This window comes from Eptatretus burgeri, chromosome 1 (genome assembly GCF_056783735.1).
Source record: "Eptatretus burgeri isolate ZD-2024b chromosome 1, Ebu_testis_v1, whole genome shotgun sequence".
NCBI classification, from domain to species: Eukaryota; Metazoa; Chordata; class Myxini; order Myxiniformes; family Myxinidae; genus Eptatretus; species Eptatretus burgeri.
In genome coordinates, this window is record NC_140961.1 from 18,381,956 (window position 1) to 18,400,178 (window position 18,223).

General features: G+C 41.7%; 1 protein-coding gene across 1 annotated transcript in view; it reads left to right on the forward strand.

The window, feature by feature from the left end:
* Positions 1-18,223, forward strand: part of LOC147033957 (leucine-rich repeat transmembrane neuronal protein 1-like) — a 399,933-nt gene that overhangs the window by 171,032 nt on the left and 210,678 nt on the right. The gene's annotated exons all lie outside the window — the stretch shown is intronic.

The window sequence follows — 18,223 nt, forward strand, 5'->3', positions numbered from 1 at the left end:
CACACACACACACACACACACACACACACATTAATGCTTGGCCAAATCGGAAATTTTTCAGGAATCGGAAGGTTTATGATTTCCAATTCAGTATGATTACCAACTGCAGTACTTACTGTCGGCAACCCAATAACCTTGAGCACCTTTTACCGAAAAACAACGTTGCATTAATGTAGACGTTTCAGGGATAAGTTCACAAACATTAATCTTTATAAACAGCTGTGTGATGGGTGGAATCGTATGAGCCAAAATAGCTGTGAGAGCCAAAAATTGGCTCGGTATTTTAGAAAACAGGTTAATACGGCAAATGTCTCGGAAATTGAAGGTTATTTCACAACTCGCTCAGAATGACGGAGCACAAATCACTCGTGATGGAGCATGAACCACTCACTCATGGTGACGGAGCATGAACCACTCGCTCAGGGTGACAGAGTGCGAAACACTCACTCAGTGTGCCAGAGCACGAAACACTCACTCAGGGTACCGCAGCACGAAACAATCGTTCAGGGTGATGGAGCACAAACCACTCTCTCAGGGTGATGGAGCACGAACCACTCTCTCAGGGTGATGTAGCACGAAACACTCCCTCAGAATGACGTAGCATGGTACTGCTATTGACAAAAGGCGCTTGGCAAGTGGCTTAAGCACTCATTGAAGCGCTCCAATTAATTTGTTGATAAAGAACGGTGGTCCAGGCTTTCACTGCATACCACATAGGATGCCTTTAACTTTAAAGCCCGTCTTCACCACGCACGCAGCAGTTAATGAAATAACATGAATGTCCGTTTTTCGTTCACGGTCTGCGCAAATATTATAACTTTTTTGTAAAATGTCCGTTTTTCACCAGATTTGCTTTGATTCCCTGTGGAGCACCTTGCGAAACCTCTGAAAATAGCTACACATCTGGCATATGCTGTGGATAGGCAGTCCCTCTGGGGAACAGTAAGCGAGGTCGAGCAGTGAATGCATTAAATCATATTGCTGATTGAAGGTAGTTAATTTTTGCACATTCCTAAATTTTTTTTGTTCACTCAATATAATACACCAATAAAGTGGTGTTTTAATTAACCTAAACATCAAATTTTCACTCTTTCTCTTCTTTGTAGTTTTCTTAGTAAGCATGCAAAGTTTCAGGCTACTCGGTTTTTATAGTTTTGGAGTTATGGATAAGACACACACACACACACACACACACACACACACACACACACACACACACACGTTAGTACATATATATATATATATATATATATATATATATATATATATATATATATATATATATATATATATATATATCGGAATAATAGAGGCATGCATGATCGGTACAGTCGAGCAGGGAAGGAGGTGGGGTTGTCAATAATATACATAAACCATTTTGCATATATAATAAATAGATGTTCCCTTGTGGGGATGTCAACACGTCCAAAGTGCTAATTCCTCGTAATGTTGTCAAGAGGGATTGTATAACCAATGTGTGATGAAATCAAAATATGTCAGGTTTGTAAACACGTTTCACGATGAGTTTGTTTCAATAACCATGTGTCAAGGAGTTGGAATGATGTAGGATGTAAATTGCAGTGGAAATTGGAAATATCACACCGACACTAATGTTGTACTTCGATGTGACATCGCCTGCTTTGAACCAACGTCATAACAGGGTGATAGATGTTAAATGATATTTGCAGAGGTATTTTGTTAACGACATAACATATTGAAAATCAGGTTAATTTGGTCATGCTCTTCTTTCCTAATTAGCACTATATCTCGGAAAATATGGTCATCACAAGCTTGCTTGCATGCGTAACTTGCGTCTGTATTCCGATCACCTTGGTGGGTGGTGTACAAGTGGCAGGTTTTATTTATTTATTTTTATCCCTTGCCATGTTAATGACTCATGTCGGAACTTGTACTGAGATTGTTTGAAGGGCAAGATCGTTTATAGGACGCAAGGGACAAATAATATTTTTATATGGGATTTGTACCTGAGGTCACAGCGCCATGACACGAACACACGTATTGTTATGCTGGAATATACTGGTGGGGCGAGAGGGGAGGATAGAATCTGGGAATCTACCGCTGCTGGAAGTTGGGCCACTCTGAACCATCTCAAGTATTATAAGATATGATCTTGTCCAGAGGGATAAGCAGGAGCTCTGATTGTCCCATGGTGGTTTTGTACTACGGACTGTACTAAATCATACAGACACTTGCTGCACCAACAAAGCAATTAATTCATAAGGGACTTCCACTTTCGAGATCCAAGACCTATATTATTCTCTGAACCAAGCCATCGTAGTATAGACTTCCATGACACAGAGAAACATAAAAGACTGACCCATTTGTCTGTGTAGCATGTACAAGATCAGAGATATACTATGTTGAACGTCTGTTTTTCATAGTATGCATTTTCATGGACAAGGCTTATGACAAACTGGGATTGAAAAGACATAAAATGCAGCCATGATTTACAATTTGCAATACAAGGATCTCAGCGAAGCTCTTGTGGACCAGCCGTGAAGTCATTTTCTGTAAAATGTATGCAAAGTTGACCAATCATGATCTAATTATCTTGACCTTTTTGGGTTGAGCAAATGTCTCTAATTTGCATGGCACATCTGTGACTCTTTCTTTGTGTGGTGTCTAAATTTCCTTTTTCTTTATTCTCTGTGAATTCAATTTTAGTTTACCGTCATAAAAAAAGCCTTGTGTAGGAATAATATCTGGTCAACTATCACGAATTTGAATATCTGCCAATTTGAATGCAGATATTCACCTGGGGCTTGAAATAGATCATTCTCACTGATTTGAATGCCACCAATTTGAATAAATGCAGTTTAAATTATTGTTATTATTATTATTATTATTATTTTAATTATTTTTAAGTTATAGCTATTGTTTGTTCTTCAGAGCATGGCATTTACTCATTTTCTTTTTCCTAAAATTTGTAAGGCTCATGGATGATCCATCACACACTCGCATGTAAACAGAGAAAACACAGCAGTTGACATCACATAAACACGACTGCCATTGACCTTCGGGGAAGTTACCTTCCGGAACACACTGGGTGCTGACAAGTGCCGTCTGGAAGTGGTGCTTTCCTTTCCGTCATGATTGGGACACTTTCAGGAAGAAATATTCCTCCATGAGGGACGCCAAGTCCATGTTGTATCCGCCAAAATGATGAGCATCAAGCAAGGAAGCAGCACATGATTTTTTAAGTCATTGGTATGACCATGGTCATTGGTATGATTTGGCCATGGTCAGAATCAAAATGTCGACCTTCCAGACTTAGAGTGGATGCTCAAACCACAATGATACTGAGTGGTACTGGATCAATATTATAAAGTTGGAGTGCCTGTCGGTCTGTCTGTCCACAAACTACTATCTCAGTTTTGGGGCTAGCTCCGGTAAAACTTCTGTAGAACCTTTTCGTGTCCCAACCAGTGTCCTAAGGTGGGTGGGAGGTTTCATAAAGACCTCAATACAATTATGATTTTGAGTTTTGATCCGTATGAAGCGAGTCCCTCTCCAGATGTAACGTCAAAATGGCGTTTATGTTTGTTTACCTTACAAGTGTTTGTACCATTGTATTTTGTTATATTGTTACGGCTGTGGAAATTCGCAAACCACCATTCAGGTCCCGTAGGTGAGATAACTCTAAGTAGATGTGAAGTTAGCCCCAAAGCCGTTGTTTAGAGGGAATTTATGTGATTCATTCGGGCTGCGACGCTTTGAGTTAGGCGTTTTTCTGTTCTACCTTTATTTTGAATCAACCGCCATAACCATCAAAACCACCACCAAAAACCCTCCACCACCCTCACCTCTCTCCTTCTACGGCCATTCCCGCATCACGTGTGAACACTGAGCGTCGGGCTGTCTTGGGCTCGTTCAAGCGATACGCACCGAGTCTCGAGTGCAAATAGCAGCCTTTCCGAGGGAAAATTCGGATCAAGAATGCTACACACCTACTTCTGATCCGTCCAATCAGCAAGCGCGGAGCGGCTTGGCCCCGCCTCCAGGCGCTTCCGTGTGAAATCGAAATATGCAAATTCTAGGATCAGGGGAGATCCACGCCCCTTTTCCTCCGTCCAATCTGCGAGCGTGGCTCCGCCCCCGAGCTCATCCTGATCCGGAAATTTGCATATGGGTTCTCCTGCCGGCCTATAAAACGCTGAGCGCACAGCAGAGAAGAAAAAAGTTTTGGAAGGGCAGGAAGTTTTGGCAGAAGCAGAGAGTTTTGGCAGTCAAGTCGGGTTGGAGAGCAGAGTGGAGTCGGGAGGCGAAGGTGTCAAGGCGGTTTCTGCAGTCGGCTGAGGAGAATTGTGGGATGAGGCCAAGGAGCTCGGGTCCGAGGCAGGGAAGTCGGCGACGAGGTCGCAGTGGGATCGCTCGTCGCGGGACCCAAGCCAGCCATTCTCCTCCCCCAGGGCATCAACAATTTCCCCCTTTCCCCCGCGCTGAGATAGTGCAAAAACGGGGCCCCGTTCCCACCCCACTCCAAGCGGTGCCAACGAAACCCGCGAAGGAGCACGAAGTCGGGGAACCGCCGGGCAGCCACATTTGCGGCTCGTCACGAGGACGCGGGTAGGACCCACCCGGTCTCGCGGACCTGACCGCTCCTTCAGGTCCCGCGCACACATTGGCCTACGGGCCCGTCTGCCCCCTTGCCTATGAGGGTGGCTTCTTTCCTTTGCTTTTGAGTAAATGTGTGTCGGCGCCGTCTGTGACGTAAAACTGTATAAGTGTTGCCGTGTGTTCGCGTATTCGGTCGTAGCTCTGCATTGTTGTTTTTGTTTTAAATTGATATATGTGCATCCTGACTGTTTGACTGTATATGTGTGCTTTTCGTGGGCTGGGTAATAAATGTGCATTATGTTGAATTGTTCCCCGTTTCGCTGCGTCCTTTCCTTCATTTGAATCTCCATCTTGCTCCAGGTAAAGGGTTCGTAGTGGGCTTAATACGCCCGATAATTAATCGGAACCGTCGAGGCCGACGATAACACCGCTCGGTTATCCCGATAGCATGGAATGGACCGCTTAGGCGGTTCGTGTCCGGAGTAGGCCTGCGGCGAAGTACGATCGCCCGGTTTACCATCCGCGTGGGTACTTAGGTAGGTCGAGTTAGGCGAACAACCCTATCCTACGCGGGTGGTCAATTGGCACGATCGTGGTGAGGTCGAAAGGCCCACCCGTGACTGGCTCTGGCGATAGTTCCCGGAGGGTCACGACTGAATTGTCCGTCCGGTGGGCGAGGCGGCCGCCATTCGAGTCGAGCGGCCGATCGCACGCCGGCGGGCGCGAATTCACAACAATATTAATGGGATAGGATTAATCTGTGATTGGAAATATGCTCTTTGGAATGAAAATATAGTGATTGAGTTTAAAGAGGAAGGAAATTATTTGAATGTTTCCACTCATGACATTCGTGGATTCGGCATTTTTCAGTTTCGCCATTGACATCATATAAATATTACCCACCTCACTTCTGTTGGAGTCAGGTGCAGTAAGTTTTTTTGCCCAAGTCCTTCACGAACCGACTGTACAGGCCTGTCGTTCAACTGAAAGTGTCACAGGAATGTGGAATTTATTGGTTCATGGTTTGGCATTCTCCATTTTCGCATTGTGCATTTGCTTTTGGGCTCTATCCTGTGCATAGCACAGGTACCTCTCTGGTACTCCATAAATTCGCTGTACAGAACTGAAAGAATGCATCCATTCACTTCTACTAGTTAACTGTACATCAGGATTCAGTCAGAGCTTATAAGAACTCATGAAAGCATTGGACATTTTGTGACACAATACTGAACACAATATAAAGAAAAATAGTTTCCACTGCAAAAGTTATGCCTTGTGCTGAATGTGGATGGAGAACAAGCCATTATAGAAGATGGTAATGGCCAAAACTATCTCCACAGGGAATTTCCAAGATAGATGTCTGTATCAAACTTACTTCCTGTCTATTTGTATAAGATAGACAGGAAGTCGGGTATTTGTATAAGATCGACAGGAAGAAGATAGACCCTAACAAATCGGGTTAGGGTTAGGGTTAGGGTTAGTTGTTAGGGTTTGTTAGGGTTAAGGTTAGGGTTAGGGTTTGTTAGGATTAGGGTTAGCTGTTAGAGTTCGGGTTAGGGTTTGTTAGGGTTAGGGTTATGGTTAGAGTCAGATTTGTATAAGAACTTTTTGGAATTTCAGCAGATACCATTAAGGTGTTATTTCAGCAGATACGACATCGCATGTAATCTCCTTAAATATATAAATTTGATTCTGGGTTGACAGACATGAGTTTTTGAGTCGTTTCTGTATCATAAAGTGCCAGTATTTTATTGCACATAACCAGAAGTGTTCTTAAAAAATTGGTTGCACGTGACATCATAAGCATTGCCTTTTCAATGGCAATTTTAAAAAGCCGAGTGAAAAGCCTTTAGCAATCACAATGGGTCAGACAAGATGGTGAAAAAGTGTGTTGAACCTTTGTTTGCTGTTGTGCTATATTGAAATGAAGTGCAATCTGGATGAAGTATCAACTCCTCCATCACTCCATCAAAGTCATCCTCCTTTCTCCTTTGCTATCAGTTAGTGTGGACTTCAAAAATCCTCAGATGCTTTAGAAAGAGTAGCCCAAAGGGTCCATACTATTGAATGCAAATAAGGAATACAGCCCTCTACATGAGGTCCCTATCCCTCTATAATTAATGTATATGTGTGTGTGTGTGTGTGTGTGTGTGTGTGTGTGTGTGTGTGTGTGTGTGTGTGTGTGTGTGTGTGTGTGTGTGTGTGTGTGTGTGTGTGTGTGTGTGTCAGTCTGTGTGTGTTTCTCTTCCATAACTCCAAAACCCTGAAACCTTGCAGCCTCAAACTTTTCATGCATACGTAGAAAACTCCAAGGAAATGCAAGAGTGAAAATTGGGTGTTTGGGTTAATTTAAACACCCCTTTTGAAGATAATCAATGGCCTTATTTAATTCCCTTGTATTACTTCTAAGGTGCTTTAAAAAAAATTTTTTTTACGTCAGCTAAAGCTCAAGGAAAAGCTCAAGCAATGCATCACATATTGGACGAGGACCTCAAGAGAAAATATACAAACGACAATATTCGACATTAAAATTTGATCCCATCATCATGAGGTCTCTGCTCAAAAGGAAATGCAAGGATGTCGACTTATTTCTCAATTTAGATCATAATTGATGCCCATACAGGCACATTGATACTGCACTTCAGCATACAAACAGTCCTGAAATGGAGTGTTTATACATTACCTACTTGGCCGTTCAAGTTTCCTCCCAGCCCACCGAGAGAAGAGTAGAGTCGACCTCTCAGCCAGGACGACGAGAGCAAATGTCATTATCACTTTTCCAAATTTTATCACACATTGCCAAGGGGTGAATGTTCGCAATTGCAAAACCGAAATGCTGGAAGTGTGTTCATCTTGCCTTCAAATGTGTTTGGATGATCTATTTTTGAAAATCCATGCCATCTCCTTTTTTCACACTGCTGTTTTTTACCGAAAGCACTTTATACAAAATACACACGAACATATATATATATATATATATATATATATATATATATATATATATATATATATATATATATATATATATATATATATATATATATATATATATACAATACGTTCTGTTTCACGTGCCGCTCAAATCTCGTGACATTACGTCGATAGTCAATATGTGAGTAAAAGTGCGTAATTTAAGTGCGACGTAATTCCTTGAAACTAAGTCGGCTGGAAGTTTAATGAATAAACACTTTGCTGCTGTCTCAGGTGGCTGGCCTCACTTGCTATTCTGGTTGGGTCGGCTTGGATGCTAACTCTGTTATAAACGGATCTTACAAATACAAAAAGAGACGATGCTTTCGCCATTGTCGGTGTATATTGACCAATGCTCGATGGCCCCATTAACATTTAAAAAGGGTTCTTTAATGCCTTGTCAAGGCATACTATTCTCAAAGAAACACGGGTGAGCATTGGAAAAGCATAATTACTAACAGAACATTTAAAAACCCTCATTTGCTGCTTGAAATTCAGAAGGGAAAGGTGTTGATCTATTCGATAAGAGATGTCTGTCTGTCTGTCTGTCTGTCTGGCTGTGTCTGTGTGTCGCCATTTTTCTCAGAGATGGCCAAAGCGATCTTCGTCAAAGTTTCAGAGGTTCATCAGTGAGTGCCGGAGATTGTTTGAAGCAAAGAAAGGAGAAAATTTATAAGAAAAAAGAAGTTGAATTTTTTGGAAATTTTTTTTTTATCGCTTCCAAGTGCAAATAGCATCTTACAGGAAAGATGGCATCTGTACAGCTCAGATTTAAGCGATCTAAGTGAAACTGTCAAAAGAACATTTGGAACTTAAATTGATTATAAGACGATAGTTGGACAACTCTCATAATCCTGCCAAGGTGAATTGAGCTTGGGGCATCGCTCCCATATTCCTCCGAGGAATGAAAAACCAAATCTTTCCTCCGAAGCTTGATAGGCCTCCAAGCCATCAGCGCTCATCTGACTCTACTTTCTGATTTTTTTTTGATTTTTTTAATTGCTCTATGGTGCCTACGCCTTTATAACTCTGTGAAAGGTGATATTAAATGATCTCTGACCCCATTCCTTATTGTGTGTAGGGAAGTGTTTTAGACCCTCACAAAAAAAAATAGAAAAAAAAACAAAATTTGATTTCTTCAAAATGCCATCAGGATGAGAACAGCACCAGGCAATGCCAGGTACCCCTGCTAGTTATATAATAAATTTGGAGTTAAACATGCTCCATTCTGAGTGATTTGCAAGGCATGAGATGTGGTCGCCATTCTCTGATCCACAAACCACTTATTTCTTTTTCAAACAGACTTGTGCATTTTCATTCCCACACATGGTTCTTTAAACAGCTAAAGAGATTAAAAATTCACAAATCCACGAGGCAATTATCTTCCCTTTATTTTTTTTTTCTCTTCAAGCTTTTAATCGTGCAGTGGTGTTCTCAGGTCTGGTCTGTGTGAAGGGTCACATATTTTAAACAAGAGAAACACTTACTCTGTTCAGGGACATTTGGAAGCCATCTTTCCCACCCACTCCACCCCGTACCCCCTTTACAGAGGTGGTTGCCTGGGTACTACCAACGCATATAAAAATTTAGTGGAGATCGGGTGAAAATTGTAATTTGCCCTTCCCCCACCCCCACTCACAGTTTGGAGGGGGGAGGGTATTTGGGCTTACAATCTGACCCTGGTTACTACCAACATGTGTGCAAAATTTGGAGATCGGGCCAGCCGTATATTTTTTAATGATGTTCAGATGTACAAAAATTCATACATAAAGAAAATTCCCTTATTTAATACAGTCGGATTTAAAACCATCGTTGTCCACCAAATGTGTAGAAAGGGGTTGTCTATTTATTAGGTACAAAGACCAGCAGTACAGCGAAATTGACAAAAAGAAAATTAGGTGAAGACTGAGAGAGAATGGGAGAAAGTAGTGGAATTGGACAAAGGAGTAAGGGGAAGGGAATGATGGGACTTTTAAGATGCAGGGGGTCATGGAGAAACGGAAGTGGGGGGGGGGGGAGTGGGGTCAATGAACAATGGCATTTTGCATACATGATATGTGAATAAACATTTAACATCCCAACAGCACAAAGTACATTTCCAAGTAAAATGTAACCATTCATCTTGCTCTTATCACTGAAATTATTGAGCATGATTCAGACTTCTATCACCATTCTGCCACGATCCCAGAACCTCAACAACTACCGAGGGGCCGTGGAATGAGTTTCACCTTCCCATAAGAAACAGGCTTTGTCACGGTCGACTCTGCACAATATTCAGGCAGTATTGCTAAATAGTTTTGGGGATATTGTCATGTATTAACTCATGGACTGGAGAACAAAATATATTGACGCTGCTCCGAAGGCTTGTGCATCCCCAAATACGTTATTGCATAAACTGTCCAGAGTCTAGCTCGGCCCAGAATCAATCGAGTAGCCCTTCACTGAACCCTCTCCATGACATCTATGTCCTTCCTGAGTTGTGGTGACCAAAACTGCACACAATGTTCTTCATGTGGCCCTCAATAAATTCCTGTACAATGTTACCACCACCTCTTGATTTATAAATGATCCCCCGATGAATACAACCTAAAACCATATTTGCTTTACCGATAGCTGCCTGACGCTGTGCTGCCTTGCTTACTGCCAGATCTATTACCACCCCCAGATCCTTCTCCTGTGTGACACGCTCCAAAATTACCCCTTGCATCCTGTAATCTCTGTTTTCATTGTTCTTCCCCATCCCCAACACCTTACACTTGCTCAGGTTAAATTACATCTGCCAATATTTTGCCCAATCTATACCAGTATCAATACTTTCCTGAATCTGATCACCTCCCCCTCTGCTATCCACCTCACCTCCAAGCTTTGTGTCATCTGCAAATTTGGAAAGCCTACTCTTCACCCCATTATCCAAATCGTTGATGCAAATAATGAATAGTAATGGTCTGAGTACTGATCCCTAAGGTACCCCACTACTTATATCCTCCCAGCAAGACTTCTTCCCACTCACAGTCACTCTTGGCTTCCTATCACTAAGCCAGTTTGCAATCCAATTAGCCACCTGACCAGCCACTCCACAAACCCTCACTTTGGCTAACAACCTCTGATGTGATCCCTTATCAAATGCCTTTTTAAAGTCCAGATGTACTCTGTCCACTGCCTTTTCCTCATCCTCCCAATCAGACACTGCTTCATAGAACTCTAAAAGTTTTGTGAGACAGGAACTACCTTTGGTAAACCCATGCTGAATACCTTTAATTAGTTTGTATTTGTTTTAATGGTTCCTCATCTGTTCTCTAATTAATGTCTCCAACACCTTCCCCACAACTGAAGTCAAACTAACAGGTCTATAGTTTCCCAATTATTCTCTGGATCCTTTCTTAAATAATGGTGTTACATTTGCTACTCTCCAATCCTCTGGTACCTGTCCTAACTCCAGTGAGCTATTGAAAATATCCGTTAACATCTCGCTTACCTGCTCAGCCACTTCCCTCAATCCTCTCGGGTGCATATTATCTGGCCCCAGAACCTTAGCTACTCTTAGATTACTGAGCTGTTCCTTTACTTCCTCCACTCCAACCTGGATCTTCTGTAAAAGCCCTTCCTCACCTCCTCGATAGATACTCTCAGCTATTGGAAATTTTCTTGACTCTTCTTGTGTAAAAGTTGAAGCAAAATACCTGATTAATAAGCCTGCCATCTCGCTTTCATCACTAACTACTCTCCCGGTGTTATTCCTCAATGGGCTCACACTGGTCCTGACCTGTTCTTTTCGCCTGATATATTTAAAGAAAGCCTTGCTGTTATGTTTAATATTCTTAGCCATGTCCTTCTCATCCTCTCTTTTGGCTTGCCGAGTTTTTTCTTAACTTGCCTCGGTTTACTTCGATAGTGATATGAATCTAACTCAGTCCTATTATTTTAAACCTAATAAATGCCTTTTGCCTCTCCTTAATAGCGTTCCTTATTTCACTACTCAACCACCCTGGTCTCTTTCTGTTTATAGTTTTACACCTCATTGGAATGTACTTACTCTTCACTCAACACATTTGGTCTTTAAAGGTTTCCCATTTCTCTGATGCTGATTGTCCTGTTGTTCGAGTCTCCCAATCTCCATCACCCAATTCTCTCCTTATACCCTCAAGGTTTACCTTCCTGAAATCTAATCACCTTACCCTACTTTCCTGAACTCTAACCCTTAACAGAATCTTTGCACACCCAATGTTATTGTCACTTGCTCCGAAATGCTCCCCTACCTCCACCTCCTCCATAATATTGGGATTATTACTAAAAAGGATGTCTAACAATGCACTCCCCCTCGTGGGCTTATCTAAAAACTGGGTTAAAAACAATCTTGGAATAAAACCAGGAAATCTTCATCTGCTCTGCCCTTTCCCTGTCTCTGGACACAATCTATCCCTGGCAAGTTAAAATACCCCATAATCAATACTCTTCCCTTACCACATGCCCTTTTGAACTCTTCATGTACTCCTCCTTCCTCCTCTTCCTTCCAACCCGGAGTACTATAAAAGCATCCTACCAGTATCTTACTATTTTTACAATCTCTCATCTCGACCCACACAGAATCCTCAACATTAATTACTTTCTTGATGTCACCCCTTTCTCTTGATACAATGCTGTACTTTATCAAGATTGCGACTCCTCCTATTCTCTCCTTCCCATCACACTGATACACCTCGTAGCCTTCTAATCCTGTACTCCAGTTACTCCCTCCTTAAACCATGTCTCACTCACTGCAACTATTTCATACTCCTCACGATCTACTTTGGCTTCAACCTCTTCCATCTTATTGTTTAAACTCCTGGCATTGGTGTAGAATATATTTCACTTTTCCCTTTGTGAAATTCTATTATATTGCCAAGCCTTACTAACCACAATTACATCATCAGTTCCTTCTTTAATAACCTGAATTCCTTCCTCAATTTCCACTGCAAACCTTGCTGCCCCCTTTCTATTTATCATATGGCCATCATTATGGAAACACTCCCTTTGTCCCCGAAATTATTCCGAAATTTTAAATGTAAAACCTTCCTCCCTACACCATTCTTCCAGCCATTGGTTGACATCTATCACTCTGCACATAATTTCTGTACCATTTCCTAATCTTGGGAGAATCCCAGAAAACATTTCTTCACAACCCTTTGCTTTCAACCACTTACCCAATATCCTGTATCTATTTTTCAAAACCTCTGAGTAAATTTTTCCTACATCTTTCGCACCTCGGTGTACCACAACCAACTTCTTCCTGCCATGACCCTATACAATATCGTTTACCCTTCCTTCAACGTCCCTAACTTCTGCTGCACTTCCACCACTGCCTGCACCCGCTTCACCGCCATCAATTACTGATCCCGCTGCATCATCAGCACTGCCTGCTTCTACTGCACCGTCATCATTGCCTGCTCCCATTGCACCGTCAGCGCTGCTTGCTTCCGCTGCACCATCACCACTTCCAATATCCTCAGCAACCTCACTCCACAACCATAACCAACTATTATCGACAAATTTCTCAGATTCTGCTACTTGCTGCAAATTATCTATCCGTTCCTTCAACCTCGTAATAACCATCCTCAAGTGGGCTACTTCGTCACACTTCCTACAACAGTGCTTCCCTCTGCTTCCCCTATTGTTGATTTTGCCCACATAGATCATCTATCACATTCTATGAACTCCTCTTCCTTTTCCTTCAGTCTCTATTGTACACCACTCCTTCCCAATTCCATATTCAGGTGATGCGTGATGTCATCGCCGGCAACAAAGGAAGGGAGTACTCAGTTTTTACTCCGTTTGTTTTCTTGGTTGTTTGTCCGGGCAATATATCAGCCATCCTTTGAGCTGGGAAGCTGAAATTTGGGGACAAAAGTGAAGATGTTCTTATTTTTTGATGAATCAATTGATTGATTGATAACTTAATTATTATGGATTTATCAATTACTTATTTTATTTCTCATCCTGGCATTGTCTCTGGCACCTTTTGAGCTATGAAGCTGATATTTGTACACGATAGTGAACAAATGATTTTGATTTGTCTATTAGGAGTATTCTTGATATATTGATTAATCCAATTTTTTTTTGATTACTTAATTTTCAAAAAGTTACAGATTTGGATGAAACAGTAGTGGTTTAGGTATTCTATGAGCTAATTGATTAAGAAATTAATTATTTTACGATTATTATTTATTTATTTTAATGATTGAATTAATCATTTAATCATTCAATAATTGTACACCGTTACCTCCCAATTCCGACTCCATGTGCTGTCAGGGCATGTGCCGGGCGCTGAAGGTGCCCCGGCGATGTCGTATGCTGGAGGATTTGTTATTTATTTATTTGGCACAAGCAAATACCACCCGTCGCTTCGCTGACGGGAATACTAAAGGGGGAAGGGAGAAAAAAGGGGTGGGGGAGAGAGAGCGAAGAGAGAGGAGGGAGAGTGAGGAGGGGTGGGGGATTGAGGAGGAGTGGGGAGGGGAAGACAGTGTGAGGTGAGAGGAAGCAAAGGCAGACGTGTAGTGGTGCGATAATTACCACCTGGACGTGTCCAGAGAAAAACACCACCTGGAAGCGTCTGGAGCCAAGCTGGTTGGAGACAAAACCACTTCCTGTCCGAACATAAACACTGCTCGGACATGTCCGGAGAAAAACCCTTTCCGGAAACGTTTGGAGACAAACACTGTCCAGACATGTCCAGAGAGAGAGAGAGAGAGAGAGAGAGAGAGAGAGAGAGAGAGAGAGAGAGAGAGAGAAAGAGAGAGAGAGAGAGAGAGAGAGATTTGGGGGAGGAGGGTGCTGCAATGTATTGCAAGGGGGTTGAGCAAGGATGGGACAGGGAAAGAGACAGAGAGAGAGGGAGAGTTATGCTTTTTGAACAACACACACACACACACACACACACACACACACACACACACACACACACACACACACACACACACACACACACACACACACACACACACACTTTGGCTGATATTGGCAACAACCCAAAAATCATGAGTAGCTTTCATTGGAAAACATCACATTTATATTGACGTTTCAGGCATATGTTTGCAAACATTAATCTTTATAAACAGCTGTGTATGACAGATGGAAAAAAAATTTGGCTCGATAATTTAGAAAACAGGTTAACATGGCTAACGGCTCGGAAATCGGGTGTTATTTCACAACAACTTGCTCAGGGTGATGGAGCACGAACCACGCGCTCAGATTGACGGAGCTCGAACTACTCACTCTGAATGATGTGGCGGGCAAAAGCGTCCACAGTGAGTGAACAATTCGCTCAGAAAGACTAGGGTGGTACGGGGTACCGCAATCAACTGTAAGGCGTTCGGCAAGTGGCTTAAGCACTCATGCAAGTACTCCAATTAAATGGCTGATAAAGAATGGTTGGCCAGGCTGTCGCTGCATATCATATTGGATCCCTTTAACTTTAAAGCCGGTCTTCACCACGCATGTAGCAGTTAATTAAATAAAATGAATTCGTTCAAATAATGACTTTATCCACAAAAGAGTTGCAGCTTAATGCAGAACAACCCTGGCTACATCCCAACGTTAAATCGCCTGTGAAATAAACATTGCAGATAATCCACCATCTTGCCTGCTCATCCATGCAAGAGTCTCGTGGTACATCGGTTCAGGGTGTGCGCAAACATTATAACTTTTTTTTAATGTCCGTTTTTTTACTAGATTTGCTTTGATTCGCTTTGATTCGCTTTCGAGCACCTCATGAAACCTCCGAAAATATCGTCATGGATCTGGCAGATGCTATGGATCAGCAGTCCCTCTGGGGGACAGGGAGCGAGGTCTCGCAGTGAATGCATGAAATCATATAGCTCAATGAAGCTGTTTAATTTTGGCACGTTGCAAAATTTTATATTCACTCGATATAATTCTCCAAACAGTACAAAAAGATAAGTTGAATGTTTTAGAAATTTAACATTTTCTTGTGTATCTATGGAGCAGGAGGGAACATAGCCTTGTCACCCGTGATATAGACATTGTAGATAATCCGCCATATTGCCTGCTCGTCTGTGAATCCCTCACCTTGGTACATCAGTTTGGGGTCCATGCAAACATTTTAACTTTTTTTTTTAAACGTCTGTGTTTTTTATCAGATTTGCTTTGATTCCCTGTGGAGCACCTTGCAAAACATCTGCAAATATAGACACAGATCTGGCAGATGCTATGGATAGGCATTTCCTCTGGAGGACAGGGCACAAGGTCCAGCAGTGAATGCATGAAATCATATAGCTCAATGAGGCTCATTAAATTTGGCGTGTTCCTAAATTTTTGGTTTACCCAATATAATTTTCCAAACAGTAGAAAAAGGTAAGCTTAATGCCTTGCAAATTTCACATTTTCTTGCATGTCAATGGGGAAGGAGGGAACATAGCCGAGCTTGCTTAAAGTAAATTGGTATAGCAGATTAGTTCGAAGACTCAATATTTCTTTAAATTATCAGAATTCACAACAGATTTCAACACTTATTTGGTCCAGACGATATCTGATCCTTAAAACCGAAATAATATTTAGATGATATGCTTTAATTAGTCCATGAGAGTGGATCGTGGAAAATCGGATCATATAATACATGAAATCACTCCAAGCTACTAATTTGAAAACTCTAGTCCTCACAAAAGTGATGTGCACAGCGATTCATTGCTATGATGAACAGGCATTCGATACTATGAGTGAAGAAAGTGAAAAAAAAACTTTATCGTGAAGAAATCATTGCAGTCTGTTCCAAGTCAAGGCATGGTTGAGCAGGCCAAAAAACATGGCGGCTTCAGACCCATGCAAGGTTACCCAGGAAACGTCTAAGACCCCAGACAGCGAGGTTCACTCCTACACTTCCCTTTGAGTTTTCTTTGTATGCATGAAAGTTTCAGGCTGCTAGGTTTTATCGTTTTGCAGTTATGGAGGAGACACACTGACACACACACACACACACACACACACACACACACACACACACACACACACACACACACACACACACACACACACACTGACATTTATTAGTCTAGATGGGGGTAGTGTACTTTGAATGTACCACAACTTGTTTCTACCCTTTTTTCCCTCCACATACTCCCAAGGCCCCAACTGACTTAAATGCTAAAATTACCACGAGGCCTCCTCCTGCCTCTTTCAATAAATGAACACAAATACCTGCTAAAAATGTTAAAAACAAACCACAGCTTTATATATACAGTCCCACAGCCCCTGAAACAAATCACGATAACAAATATGCAAAACAGCACACAAAAAGCACTTGTTTTGTTCTGGTTGAGCTTACACAGCCTCTTGCAAACTACAAAAAGTCATCAAGGTGTGTGAGTGCCATCGGAAGGACATTAACCCGGAGTACCCGTCATCTAGCATTCGTCGAGGGTCGAACTTAAAGATTTCTCGTTGTCTTTCCTGAAGAATAGGTGAATTATCATCGGTACCCTAAACAAATTGCAACTTCCTGTCTAAACGGGAGTTAGCAAGCGGTCTGGTCTTCTCAGATATTCCTTGACACCAAGTGACCTTGCTTTCTATTTTTGAGTGTGGTTGCTGTTGCTACGTGGGCTAAAACTCCCACAGTATAAACAAATTCAGATTGTGAGGTATTCACATGTAATCTGTGAATGGCTCTCTTCAGCTACAAAAAGAAGACCATTATTTTTGCATGACTGAGGGTGAGAAGGCCGAAATGCCATTGAAAGCCTCACCCACACCTTCCGCAGGGCACTGCAAGGCCACGCTTGAATTCTGCATCCCTGTTTTTGGGAGAAACTGTTTTCTTGCTCATTATTCTTCCATGTATTTGAGTTTCTAAAAGTAACACAGTTGGGTTTTTGACATGATCTTGCTGATATATACTCTCCTTTATTCACAAGATACCTTTGAATACACAGAAATGTTTCAAACTTGGAGTCGCAGAATTTTTTTTTCTTTTACATCTGAGCGAGTGTTAATGACATTCAATCACCTTGAATAAATAAAAAAAATCACAGAATGGTCTAATTAATCAGATGTGGCAGCCATCTGACATCTGTTGGATTTCAGCCCTTTTTTGTTTCCAAATAACTGAATATTTTCGAAACCTTTCTTCTGAGATCTTCAGAAGTAATTTCAATATCAATAGTTAATTTTAAAACTTGTAACCTCTACCACCTAAGGTACAGTTAGTTTCGGGTAATTCTAAAGTGTGGTTCTGAAGGGTAATTCTAAAGCGCTCTGAAGAGTAATTGTGGAGGGTTCTAAAGGGTAATTCCAAATGGTTCTAAAGGTAATTTTAATGGGTTTGTTTAATTTCTTGGCTTTACCTATTTCATATTAAAATGCCAAACTGAACCACTTCCTTCGGACACTGATGCGATTTTTCTTTTCAAATAAACTAAAAATGTGTGTCTCCTCCATAACTCCAAAACCATGAAACCTAGTAGCCTGAAACTTTGCATGCATACTCAGGGGACTCCAAGGAAGTGTATGTGTGAAAATTTGATGTTTGGGTTGCTTAAAAAAAACACTTTTAAAGATGATTAACGGCCTTATTTAATTGTATCCTTTATCAGGCGATCCTCAGCAACCTCGCTCTCTGGGGTCTTCAGGCATTTCCTTGTTAACCTCGCTGGGGTCTGAAGCCACCATGTGTTTTGGCCTGCTC